The following is an 18515-nucleotide window of genomic DNA, read 5'->3' as shown; positions in this document are numbered from 1 at the left end:
TAGCCTTCTCTGTCAGAGAGCTCTGGTACCACAATAAACTACAAGAAGGAGTCTGGAAACAATACAATCTACTGGGGAAAATCTACTACTAATGATCTACGTATGATCTACTAAGCACCAAATCTTTTAAAATTTGGATTTGAAACTCCATGGGAGAAAAGTAATGCCATGGAAATAATTTGAAATGGGAAAACAGGGAATCCAGTTGTTAGCCCCAACTAAAATAGACTTACTGAATTAATGGGAATTTGATAAGTCAATAATTTTATAAATTTTATTGCTTCAATGGACCTGCTCTGGTTGGAGTTCATAATAGGATTTGGGCCTAAATTTCACACACACCTAACCATCATTGCTGCTGTTATTTTTATCGTTCTACGATTTAAATTTTTTTAAAAAAGACTAATTTAAATCTTTGATGTAAAAAAAGTTCTCTTTTTCAAATATTTCTTTAAAAAATAGAAATACTAGCAAGATTATTTATAGTTAAAGTTTGTTTTCAATAATTAATTTACAGTAAAGTGAATCCGCATACAAGAGATTTATTTACATAGTTGTAATGCGTCAGCAACTTTTCTTTAATTGCCCGCTCCTGTAAATGATTCACAGAAACGATCTCAAAAGTTTCTAGATCCGACCTCTAATCTTCCACACACACGTGCTATTGGTATACATTAATCTCAGTGTGGAAGTGGCTGGGCAAAAATAATGTTATATGGTGACGCTGTCTGGTGTTTTCAACGAGCTCTTAAAGAGGTACTATTCCAGTGGTAACTTGGACTCCTCTACTGCTTCCTGTTGCTGCTGGGATTGGCAGTTTTAGGAGGGGTAACAGTGTACCTCGGGAATAACGAATTCCCGTTACGAAATGTTTCGGGAATAACGAAAAAATGCAATAAAAATAATTGCTCCGGGTTACGAATGTTTTTTCGGGTTACGAAAAACTCGGCGCTAGTTTTAATGGAGCCGCGGCAGAGCCGCGCTTTTTCCACATGAAGCGCCTATGGCAATTTTCGCTTACGAAGGCTTTTCGGGTTACGAAGTGGCCGCGAACAATTAAATTCTAACCCGAGGCACCACTGTATTAGAATTCTCAGGCAGAAGGTCAGCTTCCTTAAACGGCCAATCCCAGCAGGCAACAGAGGCGCGAGAGGAGTCCACACTGGAATAGTAACCTCTTTAAGAGCATAGTGTGGATAAACATCTCGTGAGTGTCCTACCTTCCTCTGCCCAAATCATCAGGCTTTCCCACTCTGTACAATCCCGTACAAGTTTGATGAAAAGGTTTTGTATGGGGGGGGGGGAATCTTTCCTTGCACGTCTAATAAGCAGTTCTCAACAGAGGTGGGATATAATGCTCCACAATAAAAATGAAATAAATAAAAAAGAACAATGTCTTATGTTTGTAGCTTTATAAAGTACATCAATTTAATCTGTTCAGAAGTAAGCCCCTGACTTCATTGGGACTTAATCCAAGGAAATGCATACAATTGCAATTTCATTCTTACTTTCTCCGGGTGGGAGTGTCTACATAAAGGTATGTCCACTAAGAAGGACCTTGTGAAGACCATGTGCATGTTTATTCATTATCAACTAACAAAAGCCTAGTCACAACAGCAAATCTCGCTCATAAAACAGAAAAGGAGTAAGTCCAATCATAAAAAGCATTGATACAAACTTGTCCCCATACTGGGGGGGGGGGGATGTGGAAAGATCGAGAGAGCAGGGGGAAAGAAAGGATGGCAGTGGGCACTGATGGAAAAGGGGACAGCAGAGGGCCGGGGGGGTTAGTCAAGGTATTGTCAGGCAAGAAAGACTAGGAACAGCTGGCCTGGAGGACCATGGTGGGGATGAATCTTTTGCAGGAAACCTCATCTTTTTCAGGGCTCATTAAACAACCACTCAGCGTTGTTGATCACTTGTGTGGTAGGTGTCGCCCGCGTCTTCACTTGCCTGCATGAGGTCACGCCTAGCAGTGCAAATTTTGGGGGCAGGACTGACTGCCTAAGATTGAGGTTAGAGCACATGTGTGGCCAGGGAGAAGACAGAAGCAAAATGAGCTTCATATTGGCAACACCGCTTAAGCTTTGGTGAGCTTTATTACCCATTACCAGCTTTGGCTGACGGTTGGAGCTGGGCGCTGCGCTTACTTTCTTTTGTTGGACGGCCAAGAGATTAAGCAGCGGATAAATAATGTTGTGGGGGGGGGGTTGACTTGAATTGTGTGAGGAGGCACATGTCTGGGAGGGATAAAGAGGATGATCCGTGGTCAGTTCTTTGAAGCTCTTCACACCTCGCTTGATCTCTTTAGTTGAGAGTCCTTCCTCATTGTGAGAGAAAAGGTGATTGAGAGTCCTTCCGGGCCAGATAAGCCTTCTCCCTTTGCAACCCAGTGCAACCTTGGGAACAGTACAGAGCAAACAGTTGAGCACGCAACTGTAGCCTCTTACCACCTGTGCTGGCCTTTGTCACATTATCATAAATCAGCTTCCACAAAAATGCATTTCTACTACAGGTGAGGTGCCCGCCTTATACACGAGTTTTTAGACAACAAACGGTTGCATCAAGCATACACGGTTTTGAAAATGGCAAAAAAAGTATAAATTTCAAATATCAAACCTTAATTGTCCATTTTTTAGAAAGGGACAACCATGTTGCTAGGTCCATTATAGTTAATGGGACTGTGAGGCATCACTGATTTTTTTTTTTATCCACGGGGGGATCTTGGAACCAACCCCAGCGTATAACAGGTCCACGGTAATCATTAATCTTCCATGTGCCACAGAACTCTGTTTGTGTGTTCGCTTGCTGTTTTGTTTTTTTGCTGTAACACTAACAGACAACCCATTTATCAAATAAAGAGGTTAGTTTTTTTTATGTATATAGAAAAGCCACCCGTTAATTACACCATGGAGCTGTATATATATTCAGGTATAAGGCGAGGAAATTTAGTTCAAAATTGACCCAAAAACTGAGTCGACTTATCATGGGGCAGTGTAAGTAACTGTAATTTAACCCTACTTGTTTTTTTTAAAAAGGAACCATCCCCTGGTGAAATTTACCCATAATAATCTGTCCTGGAAGCAAGCACTGCCCTGCTCTCCTCTCATCTTTCTCCAGCCTTTAGGACAGAACATTTATGCTTGATGAATGTTTGTTCTTTGGCATTGCTTTCTTGCGCCATTCTTTGCATCCTTTATTACATGTCTCTCAGTTTTATTCCCTCAATTTTCTACGGGTCATATCAAAATACATCATTTTGGTCCAAAAATCTGCCCCACATGAGGTCAACGATAGTTGAGGATAATACAGTATCTAGTTGTAAGCATTGAGTCACGTTATAGCAATGCAGGTACATTTCTATCAATTATCAGTGCACTTAAGCACCCTACATTACTATGTGGGAAGCAAATTGCTCGGAGAAACGGTGTGCGTATTTTTAGCGACCTAATAGAAGATGCAAGCCTGAGTCAACCTAAGCCCTGCAGGGTTGAACTCACAAACCTTGTAGGCTGTGAGAGGCCCTTTTGGGGGGTGGGTAGTACCAACCATGTAAAACCCTGTGCAACCAGGCTCTTTAGAGGCTTTAGTTAGAGGCTAACTTTAGCACTAACAAGTATATCTTAAAATCCCCTAACCTGTTATTATTAACTGTGTTTTCTGATTTCATCCTCCCGTCCACACTGAGAAAGGAGAATAAGGAGGAGAATGCAAAGTCAAGGTTTGCTTCGCTTGTGTATATAACAGAAAGAATTGTTTAGCTTAACTTTAACGGGACATTTTTAATTTGACATAACTAACGCAATTATGGAGCAGAAGGTAATCGGAGTTATGGTAGATCTATTATTGTTTATAGATTTGGTAAGGATTGGTGAACCAACCTGAGAAAAGTTGTGGTTACTCAAAGGGCTGTCCCTCTGTTTGCCATTTGAAACATTTTGTTTGTGTTAGTGGAACTACAAGTGCCAAATTCCATGGAGTGGTTCATGGGATTCTAGAGCTAAGCTTTTAAATACTTTCTCTTTAATGCCATGCATACTGAGAAGCCTGGGTGAAGCTATGATTGCTTCAGCATAATCCCTTGGGATCTCTCTCTCTCTCATTGCATTTTCCAAATCCTTCTATAAAATTTTTATTTATTATTATTTCATATATATGCCACCTTTCTTTCTGGAAAGAGAGCCAAGGTAGCTCAAATTTTGGCACATGGAAATGTAAGATTAACTTTTTAAGTTTTTGTACCCAGAAAGCTGACTAATTAGGCAATGACTCGAATCATAAGTCTCATGCGGCAAATAGGTGAAAGAATTATACATCCTGTATCACAATTCTCTTGCATTTGTTTTTAAAAAGAAACAGGATGCAAAGCCGAATTAATGAGAAACATCACTTGTAGTTTCTTGGTTTTTACTCATGTGGTGCTCTGAATTACATAATTAAAGTCCTTTACTACCTCCACAATAAAATTCATTACTCTATCAGTATGATTGCCTTTAAAACTCCACCAGAAGATAAGAGGACCTGAAGTGATCATTTTACAACTTTCCCTCCACTGCAAACTCCGCAAAAAGTAGAACTGTAAATTGTAAGTTTTTCTCCACACCCAAACGAGACAGAAAATGGGAAAATGGAAGTAAACATAACTTGCTAGTGGTTCCTAATGCCGAGAAATGTTTGTTCTGTATCTAGGTTTTTGCCATTTTAAAACTGAGACGATTCCTACTCCTTAATGGATGTGCAGAAAAAGGTTTTTCTGCAAGCTTTTACTTGTCAATGACCAGGTAACAGCAACACCTGCTCAAAACCCTTTCATGGTGTCACTGTGTGCTCAGGCCATTCCTACTTAATGGAGATCCCTAGAGCTAACCTAAAAAACATTAAGGCATGCAAGCCGCCCCTGTAGTTTTATTGTAGCTTGATCTGATATCTGTGTTCAAGAGAGATACTACCTTGTGCTATAATACTACTGCCTTCCTATTAATAGTGGATCAGCAGATGAGCTGACAATTTTCAAGGGAGACACTGCTCGGCTTTGCTTTTTATTTCACATTTGTTCTGGAATAACAAGATAAACTTGGCCGCTAAGCCTGATTACTAGTGTCCCATCAACATGTTTATTCCACTGAACCCAAAGGGTTTTTTCTTAGAAATGTTTGATGTTGTCTTGAACATCACACTAACTTTAGCTGATGATGGTGGTTGACGACTGAGGATAGGGGGAAACATTTCCCCCATGGAGACCTTGAAGGCTCCACTCCCGCAAAATAAATCATATTTACCCCCAAATATCCTCGACACTCCTTCTAGGGAAAAAAAAAAAAAAAAAAAACATATTTCCCTTTTCATAGGTGGCACGTGCAGACAAAAGCAACTGCTCCAGCCTATCTCTAGCTTATCTGCTCTCCCTCTTTAATAACTTTTGCCATATTTACCACAGTCTGAGCTTATGAAATGTTTGGAGGGATATGAATGGTGCAACTACACAGGCTGCCCCTTGCAATGGTAGTCCAGAGTTCTATGCACGGGTGTTGGTTTGGATGGAATCATAGGTTTACAATCTGGCAGTAAATTTGCCAGTTGCTCTTATCTATTCTCCCTATATGCAGTAGAAAGAACCTGGGAGTGGGACGTCAATTTTATTATTTATTGATTTATTTAGTTAGGTATGTATTTATGGCTGAAATTCATTTGTTTACAGCCAAAAGTAACTATGATAGTTATGGTAAAGGTGTATATAAACTTTAATATAGGCTTACTAGTTCTAATTCCTATGGATACCAGAGTGGGTTCTTCCTCCACTGTAGACTTGAAGCTGACAGTTTGCCAAGAGTGTGTCAGTGGTTAATGGTTCTTTTCATAAATTGTAGCAATAAAAACCCGGTTGTGAAGGTGTGTAAGTCTTTTAGTGCCTGCCTTTGTAATGTTTTGTGTGTTGCCCCTGAAATAAAATTTGGTCCACCATGATTCACGGGGTTTATTTTGTATTATCTTTCTTCCTTTGAACAGGGAGCATGGCTTTAGATTGCAGAAGAAGAGATTGAGTTTGTACAACATGGTCACTCTGCTATTTCAAACATGTTTGAAATAGCAGAGTGAATGTGGATACATACACTCAATCTCTTCCTTCTGCCAATGCTGAAAAGCAATGCTCAATGTTCAAAGGAAGAAAGATAATACAAATATAACCCAGTGTAATCATGGATGACCAATTTTATTTTCAGGGGGCAACACAAAAACATACAAGGCAGCACTAAAGACTTAAACACTTCACAACAGGGTTTTTATTGCTACAATTTATGAAAAGACAACATATAACCACTGACACACTCTTGGCAACTGCTCACGCTTCAGAGCTACAAGTGTGAGGAAGAACCCACTCGGTCCCCATAGGAATGAACTAGAAGCCTATATTAAAGTTATATCACAATACAATAAATATACAAATGTTACCTTTTGGCCTGTAACAAATGGCATTGCAGCCATAAATAAATAAATAAATATAAATAATATATAATAAATAATATAAAATTGAAGCACCACTCCCATGGTGCTGTTTCTACTGCATATCAGGAGAATAGATAAGAGCAACGGCAATACTGCAAGATTGTCAAACCTATTCGGATTCCATTCCAAATCCAACACAGCATAGAACTCTGGAACACCATGCAAGGGCAGCAGTATGTTGCACCATCATAACCCCCAAACATTTCATATATCAGACTGTGTCAATATGGCAAAAGTTATTAAAGAGGGAGAGAGCAGATAAGCTAGAGAATGCAGCAGTTTGCTTTTCTGCACGTGCACTAATGAAAAGGGAAATATTGCCCTAGAAGGAGTGTGAGGGTATTTGGGGGTAAATATTGATTTATTTTTGGGGAGTGGAGCCCTTCAAGGTCTCCTGGGGAGAAATGTGTGCCCCCTATCCTCAGTCGTCCACACAGCATCAGATAAAGTTAGTGTGCATGTTCAAGACACATAAACATTTCTAAAAAACCCTTTGGGTTCAGTGGAATAAAAATGTGATGGAAATAGTAATCAGGGCTTTAGCAGGACACAGTTTTATCTATTCCAGAACAAATGTGAAATAAAGGCAAAGCTGTCCCCTTGAAATGTCAGCTCATCTGCTAGATCCACTTATAATAGGAAGGCAGTATATATAGCACAAGGTAGTATCTCTCTTGAACACAGATATCAGATCCAAGATTACAAGAAAACTACAGGAGGCTGCATGCCTTTAATGTTTTTTAAGGTTAGTCTTAGGGTGCCATTAAGTCAGGAATGGCCTGAAGGCACACAGTGACAACAATGAAAGGGGTTTGAGCAGGTGTTGCTTGTTACCTGGTAATCTGACAAGTAACAGCTGCAGAAAAACCTTCGTCTGCACATCCATTAAAGGGTAGGAATCGTCTCCAGTTTTTAAAATGGCAACCCTAAGATCAGAACAAACATTCTCTCGGCATTCGGAACACTAGCAAGTTATTGTTTTCCCTTCCATTTCTTTTCTGTCTCGTTTTGGGTGAGAAAAACTACAATACAGTTTCTACTTCTTTGCGGGAGTTTGCAGGAGGGAAAGTGGTAAATGATCACTCAGTCTCTATTATCTTCTGGGGAGTTTTAAAAGGCAATCATAATGATAGAGAATGAATTTTATTGTGGAGGTAGTAAAGGACTTAATTATGAATTCAGAGCACCAAATGAGAAAAACCAACTACAAGTGAGATGTTTATCATGTAATTCGGCTTTGCATCCTGTTTCTTTTAAAAAAAATAGCAAGAGAATTGTGATACAGAGGATAATTCCTTTCACCTATTTGCCAGCATGAGAAATTATGATTAGAGTCATGGCCAATTAGTCAGCTTCCTGGGTACAAAAACTTTAAAAAGTTTAATCTTACATTTCCATGTGCCAAAATCTTGAGCTACTGGCTCTCTTTCCAGAAGAAAGGTGGCATGATATATAATAAAAAAAAAATAATTTATAGAATGGATTTTGGAAAATGCAATGAGAGAGAGAGATCCCAAGGGATTAATGAGCATATAGCTTCACCACAGCTTGTATGCATGGCATTAAAGAGAAAAGGTATTTAAAGCTTTTAGCTCCTAGAATCCCATGACCACTCCATGGGAATTTTGGCCAATTGTAGTCCAATAACACAAACAAAATTGTTTCCAAATGGCAACACGAGACAGCCCTTTCTGAGAAACCACAACTATTCCCTAGGGTGGTTCACCAATACATAACCAAACATATAATACATATAATAAGCTACCAATACATCCCGATTTACCTTCCGCTCACATATCATTGAGTAGTTATTGTCAAATTAAAAAGTCCCAGTTTAAATGTAATGCTAAACAATTCTTTATTGTATATACACAAGCCGAAGCAACCTTGACTTTGCATTCTCCTCCCTTTCCTCTCCTCTCTAGTTGTGACTGTGAGGAGGAAAAGAAACACAGTAAATAATAACAGGTTAGGAATTAAGATATGACTTGTTAGTGCTAAAGTTAGCCTCTAACAAACCCTCTAAAGGAGCCCTGGTGGCACAGTGGTTAAATGGTGGACACACAGCCTCTCACAGCACACAAGGTGTGAGTTCCACCCTGCAGGGCTTCAGGTTTGACTCAGGCTTGCATCCTTCTATAGGTCGCTAAAATAAGCACACAGTTTCTCAGAGGCAATTAGCTTACACATAGTAAATTGCTCAGGGATGCTTAAGTGCACTGATAATTGTAATAGAAATGTACAGCTATTGCTTATAAAATGACTCAATGCTTACAACTAGATACGGTATAACCAACTATAAGTTGACCTCATGTGGGCAATTTTGGGACCAAAATGATGATTTTGATATGACCCGTAGATAAATGGAGGGTAAAACTGAGAGACATGTAAAAGGATGCAAAGAATGGAGCAAAGGAAAGCATGCCAAAGAACAACATTCCATCAAGCATAACTGTTTCTGTACTAAAGGCTGGATGAGAGAGAGGAGAGCAGGGTCAGTGCTTCAAGGACAGATTATATGGTTAAATTTCCCAGGGGATGGTTTCCTTTTTTAAAAAGTAAGGTTAAAGTAAGTACTTACACGACCCATGGATAAGTCGACTCAGGTTTGGGGTCAATTTTTTGAACTAATTTCTAGACTTATACATGAATATATACAGTACATGGTAAGGGTGGCTTTTCTATATACATAAAAAAAACTACCTCTTTATTGATAAATGGGTTGTTTATGTTGTGTTTCAAGCAAAAAACAAAACAGACAAGAGAAAACCAAACAGAGTTTCTGTGGCACATGGAAGATTATATGATATACAGGGGACCCTTGTTATAACGCTGGGGTTGGTTCCAAGATCCCCGTGGATAAAAAAAATCAGTGTATGCTAAGTCCCATTAAATATAATGACATAGCAAAATGTGTCCCTATAAAAAATGGAAAATTAAGGTTTGATATTTGAAATTTATACTTTTTTTTGAACATTTCAAACCGTGTATGCTTGAAACCGTGTATAAAAAATCTGTGTATAAGGAGGGCCACCTGTAGTATGAAATGAATTTTTGTGGAAGCTGATTCTACTGCATAATGTGACAAAGGCCAGCACAGGTAAGAGGCTACTCAGTTGCTGCTCAACTGGTTCTCTGTTACGGTTCCCAGGTGACTGGGTGCAAAGGAGAAGCTATCCTGGCAAGGAAGGACCCAATCTCACTTTTCTCTCCAATGAGGAAGGACTCTCAATCGAAAGAGATAAGAGAGGTGAGGACTCTTTCAAGAACTGACCACAGATCATCCTCTTTCTCCTTCCCCAGACATGTGCTTCCCACACAACTTCAAGTCAACCCCCCCCCCCCAACATTATTTCTCCTGCTCCTTAATCTCTTGGCCTGTCCAACAAAAGAAAGAGCAGCAGCCCAGCCCAACCTGTCAGCCAATCCTGTAAAGCTCACAAAGCTTAAGCAGGTTGCCAATGAAAGCTCATTTTTGCGTCTGCTTCTTCCCCTGCCACAATGTGCTCAACCCTTCACTCTAGGCAGTCAGTTCTGCCCCAAAATGGCACTGCAGGAGTGACCTCATGCAGGCAATGAAAGCGGGAGACACTACCACACAAATGGATCAACAAAGCTGAGTGGTGGTTTTAAGGAGCCCTGAAAAGAAGGTTTCATGCAACATCATCCCCACCATGGTCCTAACAGGCAGCTGGTCCTATGTCTTTTCTGCATGACAATACCTTGACTAACCCCCCCTGCCCCTGCTGCCCCTTTCCATCAGTGCCTACTGCCATCCTTCTTTCCCTCACTGCCTCTAGATCTTTCCACCATCCCCCCCCCCCAGTATGGGGACAAGTTGGTATCACTGCTTTATGGATTGGACTCCTACTCCCTTTTCTGTTTCTGAGCGAGATTTGCTGTTGTGAATAGGCTTTTGTATGTTTGATACTGAAATCAACATGCACATGGTCCTTCACAAGGTCCTTCTTAGTGAGACACCTTTATGTAGACACTCACCAGGAGAAAGTAAGAATGAAATTGCAATTCTGTATGCATTTACTTGGGATTAAGTCCCACTGAAGTCAGTGGGCTTACTTCGGAACAAATCTAAATTGCATTGTACTTTAAAAAGCTACAAAATATAAGACATTGTCTTTTTTATTTATTTCATTTTTATTTGGAGCATTATATCCCACCTTTCTGTTGAGAAATAATTATTTAGACGTGTGAAATGGAAGATTCCCCCCCCCCCCCATACAAACCTTTCATCAAACTGGTAAGGGATTGTACAGAGTGGAAAGCCTGATGATTTGGGGAAGAGACAGGTAGGCACACTCACAGAGATGTTTATCACACTATGCTCTTAAAGAGGTACTATTCCAGTGTGATCCTCTAGCAGCCTCCTGTTTGATGCTGGGATTGGCAGTTTTAAGGAGCTGAACTTCTCTGCCTGAGATTCTAAATACAGTGGCCTCGGGTACAATTTAATTCGTTCCGCGGCCATTTCGTAACAGAAAAGCCTTCGTAAGCCAAATGCCTAGGCGCTAATGGGGAAAAACCGCGCTCTGCCGCGGCCCATAAAATAGCGCCGAATTTGTCGTAACCGAAAAACAGTCGTGAACCCGAGCAATTATTTTGCATTTTGCGTCCCGAAAATGTCGTAACCTGTATCTATCCGGTACACTGACCCCTCCTTAAAACTCCATCCAGTGAACAGGCAGTAGAGGATCACCTGAATATACCTTAAGAGCTCGTCTGATACACCAGAGTCACAAACATATTTGCCCCAGCCACTCCACACTGAGATAATTTGTACAAATAGAAAGTGTGTGTGGAATTAAGGTCGGATCAAAACTTTCTGAGATCGTTCTGTGAATAATTTAACAGGAAGAGGGCAATTAAAGAAAGTTGCTGAACATTCACAACTAGTAATAATCTCTGTATGCGAGTCACCTTTAACTGTAAATTAATATTGAACAACTTAACATAAATTAATATGATTAGTAGTTATATTTCTATTTTTTAAAGAAATATTTGAAAAAGAGAACTTTTTTTACATCAAAGATTTAAATAGTCTTTTTTAAAAAATTTAATTGTAGAACGATAAAATCAGCAGCAATGATGGTAGGTGTGTGTGAAATTTAGGCCCAAATCCTATTATGAACTCCAACCAGAGCAGGTCCATTGAAGCAATAAAATTTATAAAATTATTGACTTATCAATTCCCATTAATTCATAAGTCTATTTTAGTTGGGGCTAACACTGGATTCCCTGTTTCCCATTTCAAATTATTCCATGGCATTACTTTTCTCCATGGAGTTTCAAATCCAAATTTAAAAGATTTGGTGCTTAGTAGATCATACGTATCATTTAGTAGATTTTCCCCAGTGATTGTATTGTTTCCAGACTCCTTCTTGTAGTTTATTTGTGGTACCAGAGCTCTCTGAGAGAAGGCTAAACGTTCACAAAACTAAATTTCCCAGAATTCCCAGTACTGAGCAATGGCAGTTAAAGCAGTCCAAACTGGATTATTTCTGCAGTGTGTTTGGACCCATGATAAATTTGTTCTTTTTTTTGTCTGTTTGTTGACGAGAAATTGAAATGTATTTCAGATATCAGAAACATTTTCAAGAAGGGGATTCAAGCCAATTGACACTTTTATAACTGTTATCACAATGTCCTGCAGGATAATCTAATAATGCCTTTATTAACATTGGTGCTGGTTTAGTTTAAATTCTTGTTTGTTCTCCTTTTCAGATCCAGGGTTTGGCTCCTCCATTATAGAAGGCCCCAGAAACGTGACAGTTCTAGTTGGCTCCATGGCCCGATTTAACTGTACAGTGTCAGAAGGTTGGGGAGTCTTGATATGGCTTTTGATGGCAATCCTCGGTTGACTTAGTGAGTGATGGAAAATTTTATGCCTCACCACGATACAGTCAGCAAATTATACAAATGGTAAACTATTTACTCAGAGTGATGATCACCGATGTCCAACAGAAGGATACTGGACAAATTAAATGCAGCAATTCAGAATGAGGAAGACAATAGGTATGCAATCTTTTGGTACAAGGTGTGTATACATTTTCATGACCATTCACTTTTGTGCATGTGGCTTTCAGTTCTTTGGGCTGACTGCAAGACTTGATTCACACACTCTGTCTATTGTTTCTTATTCAATGCATAATCATTTCAAAACTCTCAAGACCTGTAAAACTTTAAAAGCCAAATTATTTTTTTTGTCGTCATAAGCTTTGGTGGACTGGAGATCACTGGTAGAGACATGATATCACTTTCAGCTGACAATATATGCACATGCATAAGAGGGAACTGAATAGAAAATAGAAGAAACAAACAAAAGAAAACAAGAGGAAGCAGTAGATTTGTTCACCTCCCTCAAGCTCTCTCTGATCAGACACAGGTTAACTTATTCAAGACAGTGGTATTTCACCACCCGTGCTTTACAGACAGCTTGCCATAGTGGTGCAGTAGGATATTAAGGTCTTTTGGGTCCCTCTCTGCTTTTGATGGCCATGTGCTTCAGTTTGTGAAACATATTACTAACATTTCTTTCTCTTCCAGTATTCTGTGCTTACTATTGCTTCAACATTCCTGATATGATAGAATTGGGTTAAGAATAAGGCCCTTCTTTGTGGCTCCTTTGAACTCTTGTTCCACAGAACATGCTTGTCAGGGTGGACTGGATGGCTTTGCGGTCTCTTCCAACTCTAGATTCTATGAGAAACCGCCTCCAACCTTTCCACATTTCTCACCCCCAAAAGGAACCCAGGATCCCCCACCCCAAAACAGAAAAAAGAAGAAAAAAAAAGAAAATGCAGGTGGGGGAGAGTTTCTTGTTGTCTAGAAGGGACTTCCAATAACATAAAATGTCACTTCCAGGTGCTGTTGAATGTGCTACTGTGGCCCACCAAGGCATCAATGGTGCTAAAATAGCTCCGGATCCCTGACATATGTCCAACCCTGTGTTTAGTGAAAAACGGTATTTTGTGAATCCTCATTAAAATATATATTTGAGTATGCATTTTAGATTTTAAGCACATTTAACTGAAAATCACAGCATCACATGACTACAGAAATACAAATGGAGTCTACTTCTGATGCCCGAAAGTTAAACGGATGTACTCGGGACAAGAGTTTGCCATGCTGTAGAAAAAGGATAAAGATATTTAGAGTAAAACTAATGTACACACCTAGATGGTGTCCTCTGGCGTAACACGTTTTGTTCAATAAGAAGAAAGAAGATCCAACAGCAGATCCAGATGCAGGTACCAGACTTGTTTGTCACTGCCTCAGTCATCTGTTGATGTCTATTTATAGATTAAAGGACATAAATACACGTCACAGTAACAACATTCAGAAGCATTCAGAGCATTTTGCTGAATACTGAGACTGGCCACAAAAGTAACCTACTTCAGCTAAGGCTTGAAAATGTGTTTCTATCTTAAGGACTTTGTATGAATAAAGACAATGTTGCCAACTTCTGATTTGTGATGCAGAGAATAGGCTATCAGATAAGGAATTTGTTGTATTATTAGAGAGTAAGTCATGAATAATTATATGAAATATACTGCTGTGGAGGAGCTGGGAAGTCACCTTTTTTCTTTTTTTCTTTCCCTTCTTGTTATTTTTTCTTTTTCTTATAACTTTGTTAATTTAACATACATTCTAATGGTGTTTTAACATTGAATAAAAATACCTTTCTTTTTTTTTTTTTTAAAAAAAGACCAACTCCAGTATATGTTGTTAATGAAAATTTATCAGAATTTTGATTCGTTCCATTTTTATTTATGTTCAACTTAATTAAATTTTATTATTTCTCAATAACAAATACCTTATGGTAACATTCTGATAAATAAATACAAAAAAACTTTGTTAGATGATTTCTCAATTTCTTGTTCTATTTCTTATTCTTTAACCTTGTCGTCCACCTCTGAACTGTGGTCTCTAAGCAAAGCATAATTAGTATTTTTTTTTAAAAAATAAAACAATAGTAATGGCAATCAAATTTAGCAAAAGCAACAACTAAAAAATATCAGGCACAATCAGTAACTGATCACAAAGACGCACACTTAGTGTAGTTGCTAACTGAAAAAAATGCTACACTTCATACATTTGATGAAGTAGGCTCTAGTCCACAAACACTTCTGACACAATATATTTTGTACCTGTATCCCTAAGTAAACTACAGTGGAACTTATCCTAGTTGGATTTGTATCAAGTTACAAACAGAGGCCTAAATACAATTACTAGTGTTTGATAACTAAGAATAGTACCAAGGTTTTGAAATTTTCGGGAACGAATAATTTAGGAAACATTGTTTACGATATGTGTGATTCAAGATAATTTCTTTGCAACTCTCATTAGTCGATGGTATAGTTTTTATGCTAGGTCTACCAACTGGAATTACTTAAAGGCCAAGTCATTGAATTAGTCTCAAGACTAATTGTTTGGTTGTAAGAGACTAACTTCTGAAATGACCATACGGCTACTATTTTTGTTTGCCTATCAAAGCATTCAGGATTTTTCACCATATTTTTATATATCCCACTAATGCACAGCAACTGCCAGTGCTAATTTAAAGTTATCATAATATTTTTTTGGCCCTCAGTGCTTAGTCTCCTTATTAACCAGTAAGCCTCAGAAATTTGTGTTGCCTAGTTTACTGTTGATTGAGATAGGCTGGCATTGATTGAATACACACAAGCTGTTAGCCAATAATAATTCTGAGGGGTATCTGTGGTTGAAAACATGTTGTGTAATACATTCACACTCTGTTTTCCAAGGGATGGATGACAACATTTTGACTAATGTTGATTCTATATGCCATAGGAGAGCAAGTTCTTTAAGTACAGCTCTGTCCCTAGACCCACACAACATGTTATTATTCTGCCCCCCTTTTGTAACCCTAAATGTGATGTTGCTTTCCCTCTGGGCCATACGCCTGGTGTGTTCAAGAGTGGGAAGCTTAATTTCCACCGATCTGCTTCTAGTACATATCCAAATCTAAGGGTAACCAGGGGATTTCATCTGCTGTGGGGTGGCTCCATGTCCAGTAAATTGGAACTCTCTGAAAAGTTGACCGGGAGACTCTCACTACTATCTCAACACCTTGTGGAAGAGCTACGATAAGATCGATTAGCTGCCCTTGTTCCGATCACTTCCCTCCAAGACTTTGGGGAGAACAACTAGGTGGATACCCACTTCATCTGCACCTTGCTAACTCTTGTCAGTGAAGGTAGACATTAGGGTGATGGTACCAGAGGACAGGTTTTTTAGACATTTTCCTTCTTATAGAATAGAGGAAAATTTCCTCATCTTCATTTCTCATCTAAAAGTCTAGCAGGGACCGGGTCTCTATCCAGAAACAGAACAGTTTTTCTCAACAGCATCATTTTCTGCCCTGCTATAGAGTGCCCCATTTGGAGATTTCTGCCGGTGGGTATATTTATCAACTGTGTGGCTACAGAGCATCTTCACCATGATGATGTATACTCCCTCATTGACATGTCTGCTGTGTGCATTACATTGGGGGCTGTGGGGGGCAGGTAGCGGTTTGAACTGTGAGGGAGCAAACAATTTACGTGTGGCATCTTAAGACAAATTTTATTTGGTACAGCTTTTGGGAACTCCATCCCACTTTAGAAATACGAGATAATCATTACACCTTTCCATAACATTTATGTGACCACTCCTGGGAATCCACAATATACTCCTCTGGTAAATAGATTCTCCATTTGACAAAACAGCCATCATATAGTTTAGAAAACTGCACGAGAAATGAATTCCCCACCATTTTCACATGTTTGCCAAATCAGTAAAACATGCTACAGTGTTATAGCTAAAATCTTAATAAATCAATCATATTATTTAAAACTGCTAACAAAGCAAAAATAGATTATATGCCATAGTTTGTAGTCCCCAAGATGTAACAGCATGGTTACAGAAACATCAGCAAGTATGCAACGTGATTCTAATCATAGTGCCAACCAAATAAATAAAACTGATCATGAGAATTGTAAAAAATTAAAAATAGTTAAGAAACTGACTTGTTTTTTAAAAGAGAAGAAAAATCATATTTTTATTTCCCCCTCTAACAGTTAAGGATCCTTGACTATCAAAGATAGCAACTTCACAATAAGAGAGAATCAAACAATTAAGTCTTTGTGAGCCTCTTGGATGGGTTGCCTGCCCCATACATTCTGGATGGAAACAATATTTCATTAAATAATTCAATGTACATACCAACCAAAGTCCAGAATCAAATGGCTTGTAAATGAAGAAGGCATCTAACACTGACACCCATGGCCATGTGCAATGTGACTTGCTTAGCTGCCATAACCACACTCTCTAGACCTAGAATGCTACTGTGACTGTCACTGTGTATCAACCTGCTCAAAGTAAGTGAAATCTTCAGAGTTCTTTATTTATTTTCAATAAACTGACATTGCAACACTCTAGATTAAAAGATGCTCTCCTGGCTAATATGGCAACACACAGCTGTGGACACATGCACCTTTACTTTTTTTAAAAAGGCCTTAGAGCATTTTATTTATTTGTTTGGTTAACATTGCACTTTCTACTGGTGTGGGATCAAGGTAGCATTTACAAAATCTAAAGAACACAACAATGTGGAGAAGAAAAACTAAAATACAGTTAAGTTATCCCATTAAAATGCCATTAATTTTTAAAGTTTAAATTCATTTAGATACATAACAATAGTTAAAAACATAGCACATTTGTTTTTAACTAAATAAATTTTATTTGGATTTAATATTTATGCATACCTAGGTATGTATTGTTTTACAGTATCCTCGGTGTAGAAGTGTGACCTCATGTATTAAAATCGAGGGGGGTCAAAATCATACTGGGGATTAAATTGGAGGGTAAACTTAAGCACGGAACAAGGATCTAAAGGAAAGACACACGTCTTCCCTCCTCCTTTTCCTCTCTCTGTACCTTTCCTGAATCATGTACACGCACATCCCTGTGCCTGAAGAGGAAGGCTTTAACAAACATTGGTTTTTTTGAGAAGGGAAGGAATTAATGGGGTGTGTTTTGATGAGAGAAGGCTGTAACGTGGATCGAAAGGAAGGAAGTTAAAATGGGGTGTGTGGTGGGGAGAGAGGGGTTTTAACATTGGACTGAGTAGGGACTCATCTCTTTCTCTCTAGCAACGCACCATACACACACTCCCTTAAAAGGAGACAGGGTGCCTGGTGCGCATGGGCCAAAGGCTCATGTTCCCCCGGCCCCTGTACGTATGGACAATGCAGGCTTGGAGTAGATTAATAGTCCCACTTGTCTACCTGTCACTATCAGGAAATAATTCTTTTTCGTGGTCCATAGGGAGGTACACTACTCAGAAAGGAAGAAAAGCAGATGTCCCAAAGCAGAAGGACGGTGTACTTACTGATTACCAAGGACAAGTTCATTTTGTCTTGGCAAGATGGTGTGCAGCAATACACGTGGATCATAACAGTCTTTTAAATGATTCTGAAATGGAGCTATGCCAGTAGAAATAGAAAAGGTATACATTCTGAACGCCACACATAGGTATACCATGAGATGGATCTAGATCTCCTCTTAGACGGAAGGAAGATTCTAGGGGGATGAGGAGCAGCAAACGAATTGAAACGTGGAACTGAGGGACATTGGCTCCTCTACCTTTTTACATGTGGACCTTCCGTATTTTGAATACGGTCACGAACAAAATATGCCCTTTCATTCATGCGATGGAATCCGGGAGTGTGTAGTGTGTTGTGACACCAGACTGACAGAGAAGGCTAAATATCTCACAAATATTTCCCAGAATTCACAGCTTTGCCATGGGCAGTTAAAGCTGTGTCAAACGGCATTGAATGACCAACCATAAAATAACACGAACCAAACAAAATAACGTGGTTAAACAAGAATAACTTTATTTGAACCTGAACCTATTGAAATGAATGAAACCTGGCAGAGAAAAAAAGGGGGAGCAGGCTGATTGGATACCCAGCTGAAACCAGGTGGAC

General features: G+C 39.1%; 2 protein-coding genes across 2 annotated transcripts in view; one reads left to right on the top strand and one right to left on the bottom strand.

Moving 5' to 3' along the window:
• The window catches only part of HMGN1 (high mobility group nucleosome binding domain 1), a 1114480-nt gene that overhangs the window by 873140 nt on the left and 222825 nt on the right, over positions 1–18515 (top strand). The window lies entirely within an intron of this gene.
• IGSF5 (immunoglobulin superfamily member 5) overlaps positions 1–18515 on the bottom strand; it is a 64829-nt gene that overhangs the window by 23967 nt on the left and 22347 nt on the right.

The sequence above is a fragment of the Sceloporus undulatus genome, chromosome 3 (genome assembly GCF_019175285.1).
Source record: "Sceloporus undulatus isolate JIND9_A2432 ecotype Alabama chromosome 3, SceUnd_v1.1, whole genome shotgun sequence".
Taxonomy (NCBI): domain Eukaryota; kingdom Metazoa; phylum Chordata; class Lepidosauria; order Squamata; family Phrynosomatidae; genus Sceloporus; species Sceloporus undulatus.
Note: the sequence above shows the minus strand (reverse complement) of the source record. Positions and strands in the feature narration are given on the sequence as shown.